General features: G+C 42.5%; 1 protein-coding gene across 2 annotated transcripts in view; it reads left to right on the top strand.

The window, feature by feature from the left end:
• The first annotated feature begins 7,435 nt into the window (after positions 1 to 7,435).
• The window catches only part of CKMT2 (creatine kinase, mitochondrial 2), a 46,381-nt gene continuing 35,018 nt past the window's right edge, over positions 7,436 to 18,798 (top strand). The window contains exons 1-2 of one of the 2 annotated variants that reach the window (XM_075932210.1): positions 7,481 to 7,567; positions 13,949 to 13,995. The gene's annotated coding sequence lies outside the window, so the exon portion shown is untranslated. Of the gene's footprint in view, positions 7,568 to 13,948; positions 13,996 to 18,798 lie in introns of both variants that reach the window. The other variant, XM_075932209.1, reaches the window with a different exon arrangement.

Below are 18,798 nucleotides of genomic sequence, written 5' to 3'. Positions count from 1 at the left end.
GGACGCCCAGATGCGCCGCGGTCCCGCCGCCCGCGTCCTCCGGGGCAAGAAAAGCTGCTCTGCATCTCCCTGGTCTGCTGGGGGGAAGTGCCGCGGCGCGTCTGGGCTGTCCCGCTGCCCGCGTGCTCTGCGGCTTTGCTCCCCGTCTGCTGGTCTCCAGCAGACCAGGGAGACGCGGAGCAAAACCGCGGAGGACCCGGGCGGCGGGACCGTGGTGTCTCGGTCCACCGCCCGCGTCTCCCTGGTCTGCTGGGGGGAGGCCCCCCCAGCAGACCAGGCTTTTCTCCGGACGCCTGTGGTAGAGCAGCTGGGGCGCTGCCGGTTGGTCCCGCAGCGCCGCTCTGGGTGCTACTGGACCAACCCGGCAGCACCCCAGCTGCTCTGCCCCAGGCGTCCTGATTCAGCCACTGCTGGTCAGTTTCAGCAGCAGCTGGCTTGGGGACGCCTGGGGTTCTTAAGTTGAATCTGTATGTAAGTCGGAACTGGCGTCCAGATTCAGCCTTTTGAAACTGATCAGTGGCTGATTCCAGGAAGCTCGGGGCAGAGCAACTCTGCCTCGGGCTTCCTGTAGTCAGCCGCTGGTCAGTTTCAGCAGCGGCTGAATCTGAACGCCAGTTCCGACTTACATACAGATTCAACCTAAGAACAAACCTACAGTCCCTATCTTGTACGTAACCCGGGGACTGCCTGTACTTCATTTTTCTGAATACCATTTTGACAGATCTGCTTTGTAGATCTGGGAAGCCTTCACCAGTCATACTCCAGGGATGCAGACAGAGTTCTTCTGCATGTCTGCCTTGTTGCATCACTTTTCACCTAGACCATGTGCATCTAGACTAAGCTTGTCTTCATGTTGCTACAAATATCGGAATAACTTATATATTACCAATATGTACTACTTTACAGTTTCAAAATATTCATCAACTAATTAATCCTCACAACACCACTTTGAGAGCAGGCAATAAGTGGCTGTCTCCCAAATTTAGATGGAAAAACTAATATACAGAGATAAGGATGCTGAGCACCCATAATGCCACTTGAAATCAATAGCTGATGTGGTTGTTCAGCATCTCTGAAACATTAGGGCTGTGAATGTTTAACGAGTTAACTAGTGGGGGCAGGCTTGGCCATAGCAGTTCCTGCCTGCAGGGAGGGAGGGGGAAGAAACACCAGCCCAGGGACAGGTGGGGGTGGGGGACTGCTCGAGTTGGGCTGAAACATCTCACCCCACACCTGCCTCCCCTTTAATCTGTTAACCAGTTAACCAATTAAATGGGATTTTACATTCCTAATCCTAAGCGATTTGTCTAAAGTTAGTGGGTTAGTGGTAGAGCTGGAATTAGAATCTCTGAGGTTTTTGGATCCTAGTCCTGTGCTCACACCACCAGAAAATGATGCCCACTTATATAAATCTAGATGGCTTGCTAATGGAACATATTTCCCAAAATACCATGGGTACCTACTATACAGAGAGGTATATGCAGGTAAATTAACAACTATAACTAGAGACTACATTCTTGTCCCCAAATATGTGGGTTTTGGGCAAGGGTGCTGCACAAGGGCTATGGGATATTATCCTTCCCTTAAGAAGAACCAAATTGGTGGTGGGCAACATGTGGCCCACAGGCTGCATTTGACCCATAGGGGTTCTATATGTGATCCTTGAGACATTTTGTTTACCACTGCCCACAGACAGGGTTGCCAGATTCTGCTGTTTTCCATCCACCTGGATTTTTCCTGCTGGTATTACTGAAGTGACACACACATAAAGCAAGGGCATGTGAAGAGAGGTGTGTCACATTGTGAGAGCTGTGCACTCCATCTGCATCCAGTCAAAACACCGCTACAGTTTAGTCGGCACACCCGGCAAATTCTAGGTAGGCAAGCACAGTTAGCAGAGTTACCCTATCCTGCGAGACTGTCTTTGTTATGACACTTGTGGCCCACGGAGATAACGAAGGCCCATTCATGTGGTACACTCTCTAGCCTACGTAGGCCATCACTAAACCAAAAGCATATAGCAGCTATGAGCCACTCTACTGTTGCTGTGGTCTCTGACACACTGATGGTCAGAAGTCCCCAATGTGCTTCCTATGTGGGCAGTGCTTCTATCTAATTTACAGATTCACTGGCCTTGCATTCAGCTTCTCTGTAAGGCCTCCCACTGCAGTGCCCCATAATGCACAAGGAACATGGAGTTGCCCTGTGTGGCTTCTCTCAGCTCTCACTTCAAATGCTGAATGAAGTGGTGGTTCTTCTGCAGGTTTGGCCCTGTACCACAGGGAAGAATTAGAGGCCATGCTTTTCTCCTGTATTTATTTGCAAGCCTCATGGGTCAAACCTGCTCACATCATTCACAAATAATCCTCCTGACTTCAGTGGTGCTGCCTGCACTGAGGACAGATTTAGCCCCTCATTTGCAACTATGGAAAATGTACCTCTCTCACCCCCAGAGTTAATCAAACATAAAATCTTTACTCTGTTCCAAGATGAAATGGTTTATCCTGTATGGGCCATGGGTGTGTAACCCTTTTCTTTGGGGACAAGGATATAAATAATAACTGTGAAATACCAAATATTTTCTGCAGGTATATTATGGAGTCTTGGAACAGAGTAGATGCATTCCTCTGGCACTAGGCCAGTCAGTCCAGCTGCTCCAAGGTTATGTAAGGGAGAGGAAAGAGTCCAAAGCCTTCCCTTCTGCTCTTGATACCCTGTGCAGTGGTTGGATACAATCATAGCCCCTACACTCCTGCTACAGGACTGCTCCTTCCTATCCTTTCCTACACATGAGATACCCCAAAGGGGAAGGGCAGGAGATAGAGCTGGCTGGACATACAGGGAATGGTCTAATTCGTGCTCTGAAGGAGTACACTCCCCAGAAGATCTGGGAGAATTCTGCCTCAACTCTCCCTGGCCTGGTGCTCTCTGTGCAGGCCAGTGCCTGCATGCATGACTTAGACTGACACTGAGCATGAAGGAGAATTAAATAAACCTGTGTAGTTTACAGCCAATTCGTATATTATCTATTCTTTTAGCAGTTGCAATAACTCATTAAGTATGTAAACTTGTGATGACTAATACTCCTGGGGCTGATGAAATTGTTTCCATTATTGAAAAACAAAACAACCCTCCATCTTCTAGCTTTATTTCTGTAGTCCTTGAAATCTGTAGTTATTTTATAGGTTAAAATGAAGCGCATTAATTGTTTATTTGAAGTATTTATTAACTTTTATTGTGTCTATTTTGATTTCAATAGATTTATAATGCTGAGTTCATATTTTCCTAAATAATCATATTTATTTGATTTTTTCCCTTAAATTTTATTTGAATGAAGCTTTAATGTTTCTACCTTTTATTCTCTTTGGTTATATGATAAATACATAAATGGTTTAAAGTTGCTTAATAAAGACATTTCTAAATATTCATCATTTCTATTAATTAAGGCCAAAATCCTGCAGTCAAAGTTTGTATTCAGTCGAAAATCCCATGGACTTCAATGGGAGTCTTTCTTAAATAAGAACTTCAGGATTTAGCCTTTAATGGCTGTCAGCCACTTGCCTCTTTCAGTTTTTCAGCTCCAAAAGGACACATGTCTCCGTGTGTAATGGTTTACAGTTTTTGTGCTTACTTTTGGTTGCTTCATTGTACCCTTACTTTTGCAATAGTCTCTGAAGTTTTGTTCTTTAGATGAACAGATGAATATTTATTTGACAGATGTATTAATATCTATCTCATTGTGTTAATGCACACCCAGATGTTTATGCATGTGCTGTAACTGCTCTTTTGACATACAGTTATTGCTTTGAATGGTTAGTAAGGCATATCAGGCAGGACACTGTGCACATATGCAAATTAAACATTTTCTTTTTCTGAATTTCAAACGTTCTTGTTTGCTGCTATTTTATTTTTATCTCACCGTTATGGAAAAGTGAACTATAACTCACTTTCCCCCCTACAACTATGGAGTTATTTTTACAAAGACGAAAAAGGAAAGAATAAGATATAAAAATCCAGGGCATAATCAGGCAAAGTTCCTTCCATTTTTATTGCTGGAGAATAGTATGACTTATGATCTCATCCTTTTGCTCATTTATGCTTGTTTGAACATGTATTGACTTCATTGGCGTTAGAACTGATTTAGACCAATGTCAGTGAGGATGAGCGAGCTTGTTTCCTAGATAACTAGAGGAGCTAAGATACCGTAGTGAAGCATCTGATCTTAATACCTATATAAGAGAGTTGACATAGATGAGATAGAACTAGCTGTTCAAGTAATTCTCTACTGGAAGGAGTTGTGCACATTTGAACCACACAATTTCAAATGTGAAAATATACCTTTCACCCTGATGCCCCAGGGCGCTGGACCAGGGAAGTCCAACCTGTAACTCCACGGATTTTTAAACAAAACCATCTGGAATGGCTATCCATTATTTTTTCTACACCGTAGAGATGTGACAAATATCAAGGCTTATTTTTTTTTCTCAGTCAGTTTTGGTGCTTATGTAACATTCTGGAAAGTGAGTAACATTAAGGAAAATATTATTGCAAATCACAACATCATAGCTCCTGCTTCTGAAGTGTCACTCATTTTAAGAGCCAAATTTACCTCCATGCCACATGGGCCTGACATTTTCACACTGTTTATTGTTTAAAGCTAATTACCGTAGAGTTTTAAAAGAGCTGGAGGAAGAGCTCACTGGGCCATTAATGATGAATTTCAATAAGTCTCAGAGCACTGGGGTAGTTCCAGAAGACTGGAAGAAAGCTAGTGTCATGCCAATGTTTTTAAAGGGTAAATGAGATGACCTGAATAATTATAAGCCTGTCAGACTGACATCAGTTCTGAGCAAGATAATGGGTTGGGGGATATAAGACTTGATAATTAAAGATTTAAAGGAGGGTAACACAATTAATGACAATCAAGATGAGTTTATGGAAAATAGAGCCTGTCAAACTAACTACATAATTTTTTTTTATGGAAGTACAAGTGTGTGTGATAAAGGTAACATGGGTTGATGTAACAGACTTCAGTAAGTCATTTGACTTGTTGTTGCACAGTGCTATGGTTACCAGATGGTTTAACAAAAAATACCTAACACCTCCTCCCTCCTCCCCCCAAAAAAACCCACAGGGAAAAAATTCTGTTGAGGGGAAAAAAAAGGCGGGAGACCAAAGTTGTTGAGCAAAAAAAAGGAAAAAAGGACCCCAAGACTTGTTAAAGAAAAAAACCCAAAAAACCCAGCATGGCCCCTTTAAGAAACGCTTTGGTTTTGAGGCTTTTTAGCCCTAACAGGTTGCCGGCAGCCGCCTGCCATCTTGCCTCCCTGCGCCAGGCTGGACAGCTCCCCTGCGGAACCTGCAACGTCGGCAGTTGACAATGATGATGTCACACCATAGAGGGCAATGGAGGCGGGGGCACTGATTGCGCATTCCACCTAGGGCGCCATTTGCCGGCAGCTCTCCTCAAGGCGGGATTTTCGGCTACTGGCCGGGAAAAAATCAGAAAGTACTGGACATTTTAGGCGTCCGGTATTTTCTGAATGTTTTTACCAGCCAGGAGGTGAAAATACCGGACTGTCCAGTTCAATACCAGACATGTGATTTTGCGGAAAAACTTGCCAGCTGTCTACACTGGCCGTTTGAATTTCCGCAAGAACATTGACGATCTCATGTAAGATCGTCAGTGTTCTTGCGGAAATACTGTGCTGCTCCCGTTCGGGCAAAAGCCCTCTTGCGCAAATCATTTGCGCAAGAGGGCCAGTGTAAACAGCACAGTACTGTTTTCTGCAAAAAAGCCCTGATCGCGAAAATGGCGATCGGGGCTTTTTTGCGGAAAACCGCGTCTAGATTGGCAAGATGCTTTTCCGCAAAAGCACTTTTTGCAGAAAATCGTCCGGGGCCAATCTAAACGTGCTTTTCTGAAAATGCTTTTAACGGAAAGCTTTTCCGTTAAAAGCATTTTCGGAAAATCATGCCAGTGTAGACGTAGCCTTTATGGATTCACTGTCACTATGTAAAATTCCAGCTGTTTCCTTAGGGATGTCATCAAAGAATTGTAGTAAGGTCAATGCTGTTTGTGAAGCATTGATTTTACTATCTGGGAATCTGTAGTGCTGGGAGAAGCCTCTGAATGTGTTTGCCAAGTGTTTCTGTTGTCCATGGTCACAGGTAGCAGGTTGTGGAGGTTTTTCCTATCTGTTTTCATGGTCTCCACAGGGTACTTAGAGCTTTGCTGAACACTGAATAGGAATGGCCTTGAGCACATACTTAAAGTTAACACATGCTTAAGTCCTATTGACTTCAAGTTAAAGTTCATCATGTGCTTAAGTGCTTTGCTGAATAAAAATGGGGTTACACAAGTTCATGTCCCTTTGCTAACTACTGTATGGTGCTTGTGTTGTGAGCCCAAACCTGACAGAATGAATTCTGCCCAAGCAAAAGGGCTGAGACCACCTGAAACTCTAAACTTGATTAAGGGAGAGTTCTCAGAGCCAAAGATAAAGTAAAGGCCCCAGCCTGTAGTAATCTAGCTTGTGCTGGACATGGAAGAGAGAAATTTTGTAAAAATTATAGTGATCCTTTGCTGGTTTCTGTTGAAGCAGATATGGGCTCAGTGGCAATACTTTATAAGTCCACTGACCTGCCACGTAGCTTATCTGGGTTATGCACAAGGGAATAGAGAGCTTCTGCATCCAGCACATCAACATTTTTTTAAATTTCCTATAAAAAATTAATGGTATTTTGACCAGCGCCATAATGAATGAAATATGCTATACAAATTCATACAAACATTCAACATTGCTAGCAAGCTTATGCTAATTCCTAGGGAAGTATCAGGAGTTCCTTTCTTGTTTGACACTGTGGCAAATTATGTTAATTAACCTCTTTTGTTCATCTCCAATAGTCAGAGGCTGGCGATATGTTCTTCTTGTTACTAACAATGGCCTGTCTTTTATATGCCATGTATCGCTGGACTCCTCTGCCTAAAGAAGAGGCAATTCAAGGTAAGGAAGGTAGATGCAAACAGGCACAGCAGGCCTCTGTAGATTCTTTCCTTTCTCCTTAAAGTTACCTGGGTCAATTACTCTGCGCTGGCCAAGTTCTACTCAGAGCAGGACTATGGTTGGGTGAAGGCTTTTTCTATTCTAAGCTGAGCTGCTCACAGCCCTAAAAGACTGTTCTTGCAGTTGGGGATTGGATATGCACTGCTGGAGAAGCAGAAGGGCCCTTATCACAATTAAGAATGAGGCCTTTTATTTTCTTACAATATTGCCATTCCTGGTGGTTCAACCAATTAAGAAAATGTTGTTTTCATAAATGTAAGAAGGGAGCAGCATTGCCTCAAACTCGTTATGTCTTCAAGGATGCAGTTGTGTGAACAAATGTTGTCAATAACTCTACATGAAATATGATTAGCCAGTGGAGTAATTACTTTCCCCTGCCCCACATCATCCCTTCCTCCTCCTCATATGACCTGGAATCCTGGCAGTGCACATACTACTTACTCACTTTATGCTTCTGGGCTCGCTGTGGGCAGCAAGACGTGTCTAACTTCAGCTTCAAGGTCAGTTTAACTAACTCCTCTTACAATTTATTCACCACAAACAGTGGCATTTAATATGGGAGGCTTATTAAAAATGAATTCAAAGCACCATGGATGGTGGTGGAATTTTAATATAATTTACTGATTTGCATAACTACTCAAATAGCAATGACAGCAAACTGTGTCAGCTCACTGTGGGCTGCTTCAAATGGTGACACTTACGTAGCATTTTAAATAAATTTAAAAAAACCCTGCCAAAATCATTAAATTTCTACAGTCACCCTGCAGAGAAACCACCTTAAATTGTCTGTGTTGTTTGTAAGTGTCTGGACTTAGCTAGAAAGCTTGTGGTTTTATTTACACATTAGATATGAGTTTTCTTGCTATATGGTATAAAGCAGATCTGATTCTTACAGGTGATCAGCATCCGTAACTCTCACCAGCTTGTGTGGGAGAGTCTGTGACTCAGCACCTCTCCAGAATAGTCCCAGTGGGCCAGAATCTGAGCTGGTCATCCTCAATGGAACTAAACTAATTTATACCCAGTGAGCATCTGTCCCAGAATTTTTTGCTGCTGCTGACATTCTTTATCATATTTCCCCCTTTCTTCTTCGTTCATTGTAAGATGATTTTTTTTAATCCCTTTACAAATTATATTTTGTGGAGGTTCACTAATCAGTGGAGTTACAAAACCTAGCTCAATCTGAAAGGTTAACCAGCCTTTTAGTGTGACTAGAAGGTCCCAGTGACTTCAGTTGTCTTTGGATCAGGCTTTATATGACACAAGTAAAGTGTTAGCAGATACCAAATTAACTTTGTTCTTTTTTAACCCCATGTTTAATCACTTGGGGGTAAAGTTACTACAGTAATATCATTGCCACAGCTGATTAACAGTTTGAGTTAACATGTATGTAGCTACATCCTGATTAAGTTGTTGAAACAAAGATAACTTGACTAATGTTACATTTCAGATTTCTGAAGACTGAAAGGCCACAAACAAACATGTTTTCATGTCTGTTCTATTGTTCACTATTTAATATATGAATACATAAATTAACTGTGTGAACTTTAGCTATGACTCTGTGATGCCTTTCAAATGTCAGTCAGGATCATGTGATATGTTAGTTAATACCAGCAGTGACTGGGCTCCAATATTTAATCTAGTTCTATTTCTAGAAATGCCACTTTTCCTGTCTGCAGTCCTTCTATCTTCTTTTCCTCCTTTGGAAAAAGCACGTGCGCTTCCTAATATAAACTGCAATGAACTCTCTAGCTTATTTAGTCATTTAAAGAGAACTTTCCCCCCTAAAATAAATTAGTAGTGACTACAAGATACTTCTGCTTGATAAAGTGATTTGTACTTTTGGGATCACATTTGAATCTTCTCTGAAATGTTCAGACACATTAATATAATGACAAGTATCAGAGGGGTAGCCGTGTTAGTCTGCATCTGCATGATGCATCTGACAAAGTGGGTCTTTGCCCACGAAAGCTTATGCTCCAATAAATCTGTTAATCTATAAGGTGCCGCAGGTGTTCTCGTTGTTTATTAGTATAATGGTTTCACCTCCATGTAGATCACAAACTCGCTGCCCATAATTTCACACCATTAGAATAGCCTGACTGGGTCTTCTGCCAAAAAGTCAACTGTCCTAGAAAATCCACCAAAAAAAGAAGGTGATCACAATAGATCAGATGAAGCCACTGGTGAAAGTAACACAAGGAAATTTTGCTTATGTGGATTCCCACAGACTTTGTATAAATTTTAAGAAGATTTGATTTACACTTTTCAAACATTAATATTTGAGGTAGACCTGAACTATAAAAACTTATAATTTTGGGAGAAGTTCAAATCTTTGAACTTTAACAGAGTGACTCCAGATTTATCAGTGTAAATGAGGGCAGGATGTGTTTTAAGGCCTGTAAATAAACATTCTTTTTCATACTAAGGTCTTAATATAGCTAATCTCATCAAATCCTCCTAGATGTTATGCAGAATCCTTTCAGATCATTCCTAGTGACTACTACCAGAATTGCTTCAATGGCTTCAGTAAAATGTCTCAACAAAATCTGACCATTTTACAGTGTGCCAGATATCTGAAAACTAGAAAAATCAGCTAACTTTGTTTAAAAAAAAATACTGACCTCAGAAGACTGGATGCAAGCAGCTGAACAGATCTACTTCAAGAGAGACTACAGAAAAGCTATGGTATAAAGCTATAGCTTTTAAGTAGCTGAGGTCAACTCTCTGGGTGTTTTAAGTTTTCTACCACTTAAAAATCATTGATTTACAAAAGGATAGCTCCATGTTGGCTCTGAGGTTTGGTTACCCTCATCTAGTGATGCTGGTTATGGCAAAATAGTGACAACTCTATTTTGTTCTGAAGAAAACTGTGAAATCTGCCATGTTTAGCAATATTGCTTTATGTCACCACTACACTTGTTCCCACGCAGTTAACTGCTTTGTGGTGGAAATTGTTCTACGTATGCTTGATCTATAATAAACAATGAATTGTAACTTGTTGGTTAAAGACTGAAGAACCCTCGTGCAAAGAATGTACCTAGCAACAGTTGCTCTGCTCCGTGCTCTGCAATTCTTCTCTGCTGTTGAATAGCACTTGTTTCTTCTTCAAATGTTTGCTGTAAGAGAAAATGACCTTGGAAATTGTGTCCAGGCTTGAAGGTGCTTTTGTGCCAGTGGCAAATACTACTCTCCGGACTTTTGAGTGTATTTGACTATGTCAGTGGTCCAGGAGCTTGGATAAGTCACAGTCTTTCTGAGTCAAGTCTTGTAGTGATATAAAAGGCATCTTAAATTAGTAGAGTGATACAATTTAGGATCCCAAATTATGAAGCCGGGTCAGCAATGTAAGATCATATGCTAAAAATACACTGCAATGGCATAAAGCCTTAAAGTAGATTCCTCTCCTCCTCCCTCTCTCCATTCCTCAGTTCTTTGGCTCTCCTTTGGGTGGCTTCTTCTGCTTCCCATGCAGCATCTGCTTCTCTCCCATTTATGTCTGCCCCATCAGGTACTGGTATCCGTGCTCCTTTTCTTGTGCCTGCAAACTGGCCAACTCTCACTTTGCAGGTGAGTTAAAATTTAAAATTTATTTTTAGGCTTTACTGCTTCTGTTTCCTCACCTGACAAGAACAACCTGTAGCTTTCTTTCACTGCCTCCAGCCACCACACTTGGGACTCATTTAAAATCACTGTAGCAGTACTCAAAGTGTAAACCTCACTTAAAATAACAAGCTGTGAATATACACTGCTCACTGAGCCACTGAGACCTTACCCATGGGTACAATCTAGATTGTTGAACAGCGGTGTCCCTTCCATTCTACAACCAGGGATGCCTTTTATATTGCTTTGCTGAGAGAGCAACTACTCCTGTTCTGCTCTCGCACACCCTCCAGCATGTAAATGATTCCCAGTTTACACTGCATGAGTATTAGGGACAGTGTCGCGTTATACTGCACAGTGACACTAGCAAGTTCTCAGTCCCATACTACAGGCCCAGGGTGAGGTGGAGGGAGGCAGCTCATGCCTTTGGAAGGGGCAGGGCCTTGGGCAAAGGGGCAGGCCAAGGGCAGTCTGCCCTTACTTCCATCCAACCCATGGCGCTACCTTGCCCTTTACCCCCTGCACTCAGAACCATGCGAAGAGGCAGAACAGCACTCTGGCAGCAATTCAGAAGGATCCAGAGCTGCAGTAGCAGCATCATTGGCTGGGAGCTCTTGGCCACTTCGAAATGCTCCTCTCCCCGTCAGCAGGCCTGGTTCCATACTTTCCGCCAGAAATGTGCATCTTGTACTGCCCAGCCCTCTCCTGGACAACACAAGCTCATATAAAGCCTCATTTTATTAATAAGATTTGTGCATATAATTTTCCATTATCTCAAATGGAGGTTCTTAAACACTTTCGTCTAGAAGACACACTGGTTTAAATAAAACAATTTTATTTACTACAGCAAGATAGATTTAAAGTGATTACAAGTAATGAGGCATAAATTAGAATTAGTTACAGCAAAGGGGAACTAAATGCAACTACTATAATTCCTAACTAAATGAGATAAGAGTATTGAAAGTAAAAGTTTCTCTCCACACATGCTTCAGCAGTTCTACTGGCTCAATTCCTTCCAGACACTATCCCTCTCTGTCCAAAGCTGTTTCTTTGTTCCAGAGGTGCTGTATCTGCTGGGGATAGAGAGAAAGGTAAGAATAACATGGGGCATATGTTTCTATTCTTACATTTCCCCCCCTCATCTTTGAGAATCATATCCAGAAGATGGAAAGTCTGTGAGACTACAGTTGTTTCTTTGTCAAGCTGTACATGTTTCGCTCCCACCCTTTTTTCTGTCGAAGAATGACCACTTCTCCAGACAATGGTCCATTTAATTTTTCTGATACTTGGTCAAGACCTCAGTTTGTCTTTTGTCTATGAAGAACTGGCTTGTGGCTGCCTTTCTAAACTTGTAACATGTTTTAGTAATGTCATACAGTAGAATTTTATAACTTTACATACAGTGTTGCCACACATTTTACCAGGACAGTACTACTCAGCAAACTCTATGAGTTTTCAAATGATGCATTTTATACAAAGTATGCCTTGTGAAATAGTCTTGTAAAAGAATCAAACCTAGGGGCACAGATTGTCAAGGGTAATTTTACAAAGATGAAACAGTTATGAGCCGAAACAATAAGAGAGAATGTAAACAGAAAAAATGCTTAATATCAAATTGGGGCTGTTTAAGAACATTTTATTAAATGCCCCCAAAGCAAAAATCCTACAATTAAAAAAGAAGACTTTACTCGTTTAAAAAAAAACAGCCTGGCTAGGATGGGAAATGAAAACATCTCTGGATTTTTTAGTAAAAAATGTAGTAAAGGGAAATTGATAGCAATAAATACAATTAGGAGCTAGGAATTGTAGGAAATTGATAAGGAATGCAAAAGATTTTAGAAAATATTTATGACCAGCAGAGAGAGACAACAAAAATAAATCTCTTAAGTACATTAGGAATAAAAGAAACTAAACAATTGTATTGGTCCATTATTAGATAGAAATGGTAGTAGATCTGTCAATAATAATGCAGAACAGGCAGAAGAGCTCAATAAATATTTCTGTCTGTATTTGGGGCAGATGCATTCAGATTTTGGAACACTGGGAAGTTCCAGAAAAAATGTCTCTTCATTCTAGAAGACAAAGGTATAACACAATCCAAATGGATAAAAATTGAAGCTAGATACAGGCAGTCCCCGGGTTACGTACAAGATAGGGACTATAGGTTTGTTCTTAAGTTGAATTTGTATGTAAGTCAGAACTGGCTCCAGATTCAGCTGCTGCCACTGAAACTGACCAGGGGCTGACTACAGGAAGCAGGAGGCAGAGTTGCTCTGCCCCCAGCTTCCTGGAATCAGCCTGATCAGTTTCAACAGCTGCTGAATCTGGAGCCTGGGACAGAACAGCTGGGGCACTGCCCGGTAGGTTCCCACAGGACCAACCAGGCAGCACCCCAGCTGCTCTACCCGAGGCGTCCCACAACAAAAGCCTGGTCTGCTGGGGGGGGCGCACTAGCTGCGCCCCTCTCCCCCCAGCAGATCAGGGAGACCCGAGCAAAGCCGCACAGGCAGAGGGACTCCGCCACCCCTGTGGCTTTGCTCCTGTCTCCCTGGTCTGCTGGGGGGGTCCAGCAAAGCCGCTGGACCCCCCCAGCAGACCAGGGACACCCGAGCAAAGCCGCTACCTGGGCGGCTTTGCTCGTTTGCCCGGGAGCAAAGCCGCCCAGGCCCGCCTGGGCAGCTTTGCTCCTGTCCCCCTGGTCTGCTGGGGGGGTCCAGCAAAGCCTCTGGACCCCCCCAGCAGACCAGGGACACCCGAGCAAAGCCGCCACTTGGGCAGCTTTGCTCGTTTGCCCGAGAGCAAAGCCGTCCAGGCAGCGGGACCCCCGCCGCCTGCGCGGCTTTGCTCCTGTGCCCCTGGTCTTCTGGGGGGGGTCCAGCGGCTTTGCTGGACCCCCCCAGCAGACCAGGGAGACCGGGAGAAGCTTTTTTCACCCTGGAGGACACGGGTGGCATAAGTCGGATCCGCGTAAGTCGGGGACTGCCTGTAAATTCAAACTACAAATAAGGTGCAAATATTTAGCAATGAAGTTAATTAACCATAGAAACAACTCATCAGGAGTTTTAGTGGATTCTGCATCACTGGAAACATTTATATTAAGACTGGATATTTTTCTAAAAGCTATGCTCTAATTCAACCTCAGCTATTGAACCTGAAGCAGGAGTTAATTCAGGAAAGTATTATTGACTGTGTTAGGCAGAAGGTCAGATTACGTGATCACACCTGTCCCTTCTGGCCATAAAAATCTAATAAAAACATGTGCTTCTTTTCCTCTATAGCAGACCAAACTCACTGACCTCTATGAGAAAACAGCTCATTTACCTCTGTGAGTATTGGGAAGGGTCATACTGTTGGAAAAAAACCTGGCACCTGCCCAGTTTCTGAATAGCCCCATGAGCATGGCTGTATTGTATCAGTATGACCCTCTGACTGGCTGAGGAAGCTAACAAATTTGACCCAGCAGCAGCAGCTCACTGTTTTAAACATAAAATTATATTTATATGACCAACAGAGAGTTTAATGAAAATTATAAACTCTTAAATGTGATATTTGATAACAAGATGATTCTGAGGGGCCATATTGATAACATTACAGTTAAGTATAAAGGCTGAATTCATGTTTTTAAAAGTAGCTCTGGAATATCCTGGAATGTGGATATGAAAATGGTGGTAATGCTGTACAGAGTGCTCATTAGACTAATTATTGTGCATGAATGCCAGGTGTTCAGACTGGCTGAGAAAACTAGACTATCCAAGCACAGGCACTGCATGTCACATGTGCACCTTCATTGCTATGCCTCTGTGTATGCTACTAATAGCAGATGGTGAAATGCCTGTTTTTCTTAGAATGATGCTCTTAGACCTAAACTTTTGGGCCAAAGTATGAGTTAATAGTGAAGATGGCACTATGAAGCTAATATATAATGATTTGGGGGGATTAAGAGGAGGTCAGGTAGGACAAAATAAATCAAAATAGTTCATGTAAGTAGAGTATAGAAAAGGATAAAGCATCTTAGGGTACGTCTAAACTACATGCCTCCGTCGACGGAGGCATGTAGATTAGCCAGATCGGCAGAGGGAAATGAAGCCGCGATTAAAATAATCGCGGCTTCATTTAAATTTAAATGGCTGCCCCGCTCTGCCGATCAGCTGTTTGTCGGCAGATCGGGGCAGTCTGGACGCGCCGCGCTGACAAAAAGCCTTTCTTGATCGGCACAGGTATGCCTCGTGAAACCAGGTTTACCTGTGCCAATCAAGAAAGGCTTCTTTGTCGGCGCGGCGCGTCCAGACTGCCCCGATCTGCCGACAAACAGCTGATCGGCAGAGCGGGGCAGCCATTTAAATTTAAATGAAGCCGCGATTATTTTAATCGCGGCTTCATTTCCCTCTGCCGATCTGGCTAATCTACATGCCTCCGTCGACGGAGGCATTTAGTCTAGACACACCCTTAATGAAAAGAAAGGTTCAAAAGAGACCAAAATCTATAGCTATGGGAAAATACTTTATTACTAGAAACCATCCACCCTGAACTAGACATGGAATTGTTTAATGAAATAAGTAAAATGAGAAGTACAGATAATGTATAAAATACAGAAATTAAATACCTTTGTGATAAGTGAGAACACAACTACCAAATATATACATATGGCTCCAAAGAGAGAGGGACAGGCAGAGTGGGAACAAGTTTCAGCATGCCTCCACTTGGTCTCCAGAAAGCCACAAGGCCACAATCAACTTTGTATCCATCTTTTGGCTGAGATAACAGGGATTATATTAGCTCTAAACTGAGCTAAAGATCCATCCAGTCTGAATCCAGGGCTGCTGGTAAATTACAGTGGTAAGTCTCATAGCTGAAATAATATTCTTAATAAAATATTACCAGCTCATTAACAACTGAGCTGGTGCAATTATTTGATATAACTATAGTGACAGTATGGATGCACATAGGAGTTACAGGAAATGGACAAACCAATCAAAAGTGCTATTAGTCAAGGTGACTTAGGAATCCCCTAAAGACAACTAGAATTTAAACACCTAATAAAATATGAGCTCAGGAGGGAATGGCAAGAACTGTGGGCTAATAAAACACAGAGGAAAAAATTCCAAGAAGCATGCTCACTGTTTGACGATGTTGATATGCTCCAAAGCCCTGAGAAGAAGAATAAAGTGGCTTTATTAAAATTCTAAAGAGCATTGTGGATTAAATAGTAGCATTCCTAATTAACATGCCCAAAGGTGGATTATGTGTAACATGAAGTCTAGAAGACAATAGTTCATATTCTTTGGGATTATAAAAGTGTACCATGTAAGGAAGTGTTTATATAGAAAACTCAGTGATCTTAAAGTAACAACATTTTCTTTGAAGCATCTATCAAGAATACAATGAAAATGGGGCCCAATTAAAAAAAAACTCTTGTGATATTCCTTAATAATAGTAGGAAAGGTGCAAAACTGTAAGTCAGGAAAAAGACAAAGTACTGTACATGACAGCCATAGATTGAGCAAGCGAGTCTGCTATGCCACAAAACCATAGAAGTTCTTTGAATATTCAAACCATTTGACATGGCTGCACTAGCTCCCGTGTCTACTTATTCCTACCTTGTTCCAGCCCTGCTCCTGCCTGAGACTCACCCCTGGCTTTGCCTTGCCTTGCTCCAGGTAACCTGGCTCTGACCTTGACTCCTATGCCTGATTTCTGATCTTCACTGTGACCCTTGGAATCTGGCTTCTGACTCTGATTTTGTCAACTGACTTAGTCACCGATTCCATTGTCTGATGACTGGTCTTACCAGTAGGCCTGGTTATCCACATCCTTGAAAATTCCTTGAAAATTCTGTACTCTTTGGATTTCAGTGAAACCAAAGATTTTTTTATGTGCAGTGAAATGTACAAAAATGTACAGCGATAGACACAAAAGGTGAAATCCCTGCAAAGATGAATTGATTAGGTTCTATGGGAAAATCTGCCTTTCAGCATTGTGTTTCTGAGTAAGAGAATTCTCAAAGGAAAAAGAGCACATTTCTAGCTCTTCTGATGAATATAATTACAATTTTAACACATTTCTGGCCTGCTACAAGACAAATAATAAAGATTTATAATTAACATATGGGTTATATAGATGATACACATGCACCATACACATGCAGATTCAATTTGTGGTGCAGTATCATAGGCATTTATATTTTGAAACACAATGCCTACACAGTAGAGGGCCTTACTTTGTTTTATTAATTAAGGTGCCATCCATTATGGACAGAAATGTAAACAAGCCTCTTTTCCCAAGGCAATCCAACTGTGATCTTTTTTTTATTATTATTCTCTTTGTCAGAAATGTCTGTCATGCTCTGTTTGACCCTTGCAGCTGGCATGAGATTGCCCCTCTGAGCTAAGGTCAGAAGTTAGCCTTATTCCCACTTCAAGTGCAATAAATGCAGCCAACTGAATCTTTTAAGTTACTGCTGGCAACAATTGCTTGCTGCTGTGATTGACACTTGTCAGATGACCTTCTCTGCTGACAAGTCTGTGCTAGCAGTTACTATCAGTGGTTTTAAAAGCATAGGCACATTATACAGTAATAAAGAAACTGTGGACTCCTGTTCACAGTGATGTAAAGAGAGGGGAAGAAAAGGAAAGATTCAAGACAGTGTCAATGGGCAGTACATCGGCAGAGTCAGACAAGACCCCTATGAAGACAACGCTGCCAAAAAGGAAGATACTGTGATAACAGGGAGTATCTTTGTCTACATTCTAGCAGGAAAACAATCCCACTTACACAAAACTTGGCTTCCGGGGGGAACAGTTTGGTCTCTTGATCAGTGTTCCCTCTAAGCTGCGCAGCAGCACAGTTTCACAGGTGATTAATCAGTCAGCTCTTTGCACTGAGCCTCTGACTGGGCAGGGCTGATTGCCATGCACCTTAGAAGGAACACTGCTCTTGATCAATGTTATAGACCCGATCAACCTATTAGATCTTTGCAACAGGAGAAAGGACTGCTGAGCTGCTTCAACAAGAGAGGGAGGAACAAGAGAATGATAATCAGATAGGCAGCATTGCCTAGTAGCTGAAACTGTGGCTGTGCATTTGGCATTTTGCTAGACATGTGTTGTATATAAGAGAGGAGTCACCCGTGCTTTTTAGAAGAAAAGAGAGTTGACGAGCAGCACATCAATCTTCCCAACAGAAAGTTTATTATATTTTCTAACTAGAAGATGTATGTGGTGTTGCCCAGCCTGGGGATGGGAGGACACAACAGAGGCCTCCCACTTGTGTTCCCTGGAACTGGACTGGGAACGGGAAGGGCATGCAGGCCAGCTGGGTGCAGTCACACAGATGATCTGGCAGTGCTGGGAAGGGTGGGCTGTGATCCCTGCATGGGGGTTGCAGGGGCGTTGGTGCTCTCAGCAGGGGCTGCAGCAGTGGGACTGGCAGGGCTTTTCCTCTCCATCAGTCTGGCACTGGGGCCAATGGTTGGGCTTTGGGGCAGAGAAGCCACTTTCCTGGGCTAGTGGCTGGCAAGATGGCGAGCCCCAGCTGGCCACTCACTTTCTAGTATGGCTGACCCCAGTGGTTACTCTGCAGTACAACTATCTTTCCATGCTCACTACCCCCAAGGGTCAATGTGCAGTATTGCATCCCTCTGAACAGCCCTCTCCCTTTCCATGCTCTGGAAAACAATCAAATTCCTAGCACAACCAAACCCAGATAGGGTTGCCAGGTGTCCGGTAAAAAAAATTCAGAAAATATCGGACATCGAAAATGTCTGGTACTTTCTGATATTTTTTTCCTGGCTCGGAGGCAAAAATCCCAGGGTTTCTGGATCAATACAGAGTCAATCTGGCAGCGCAGGGAGGCAATATGGTGGGCCAAAAAGCCTCACAACATGTTTTTTTTTAAAGGGGCCATGGTGGTAGTGGTGGTTTTTTTTTTTCTCTCAACAAACTTTTTCCTGGAGTGTTTTTTTTTTTTTGGGGGGGGGGGGGAAAGAAGTTCAGTATTTTTTTTAAACCATCTGGCAACCCTAAACCCTGACCATGCTTTGTTAGGATAAGAGGAAACTGCCTGCCAGATCCTAGGTCTTACTGTTTAGAAGGAGTTCAAGGAGTTCTTGAACAAACGAGCTCACAATCTC

This window comes from Pelodiscus sinensis, chromosome 6 (genome assembly GCF_049634645.1).
Source record: "Pelodiscus sinensis isolate JC-2024 chromosome 6, ASM4963464v1, whole genome shotgun sequence".
In the NCBI taxonomy this organism is placed as follows: Eukaryota; Metazoa; Chordata; order Testudines; family Trionychidae; genus Pelodiscus; species Pelodiscus sinensis.
The sequence above is the reverse complement of the archived record's forward strand: the minus strand, read 5'-3'. Positions and strand labels throughout refer to the sequence as shown.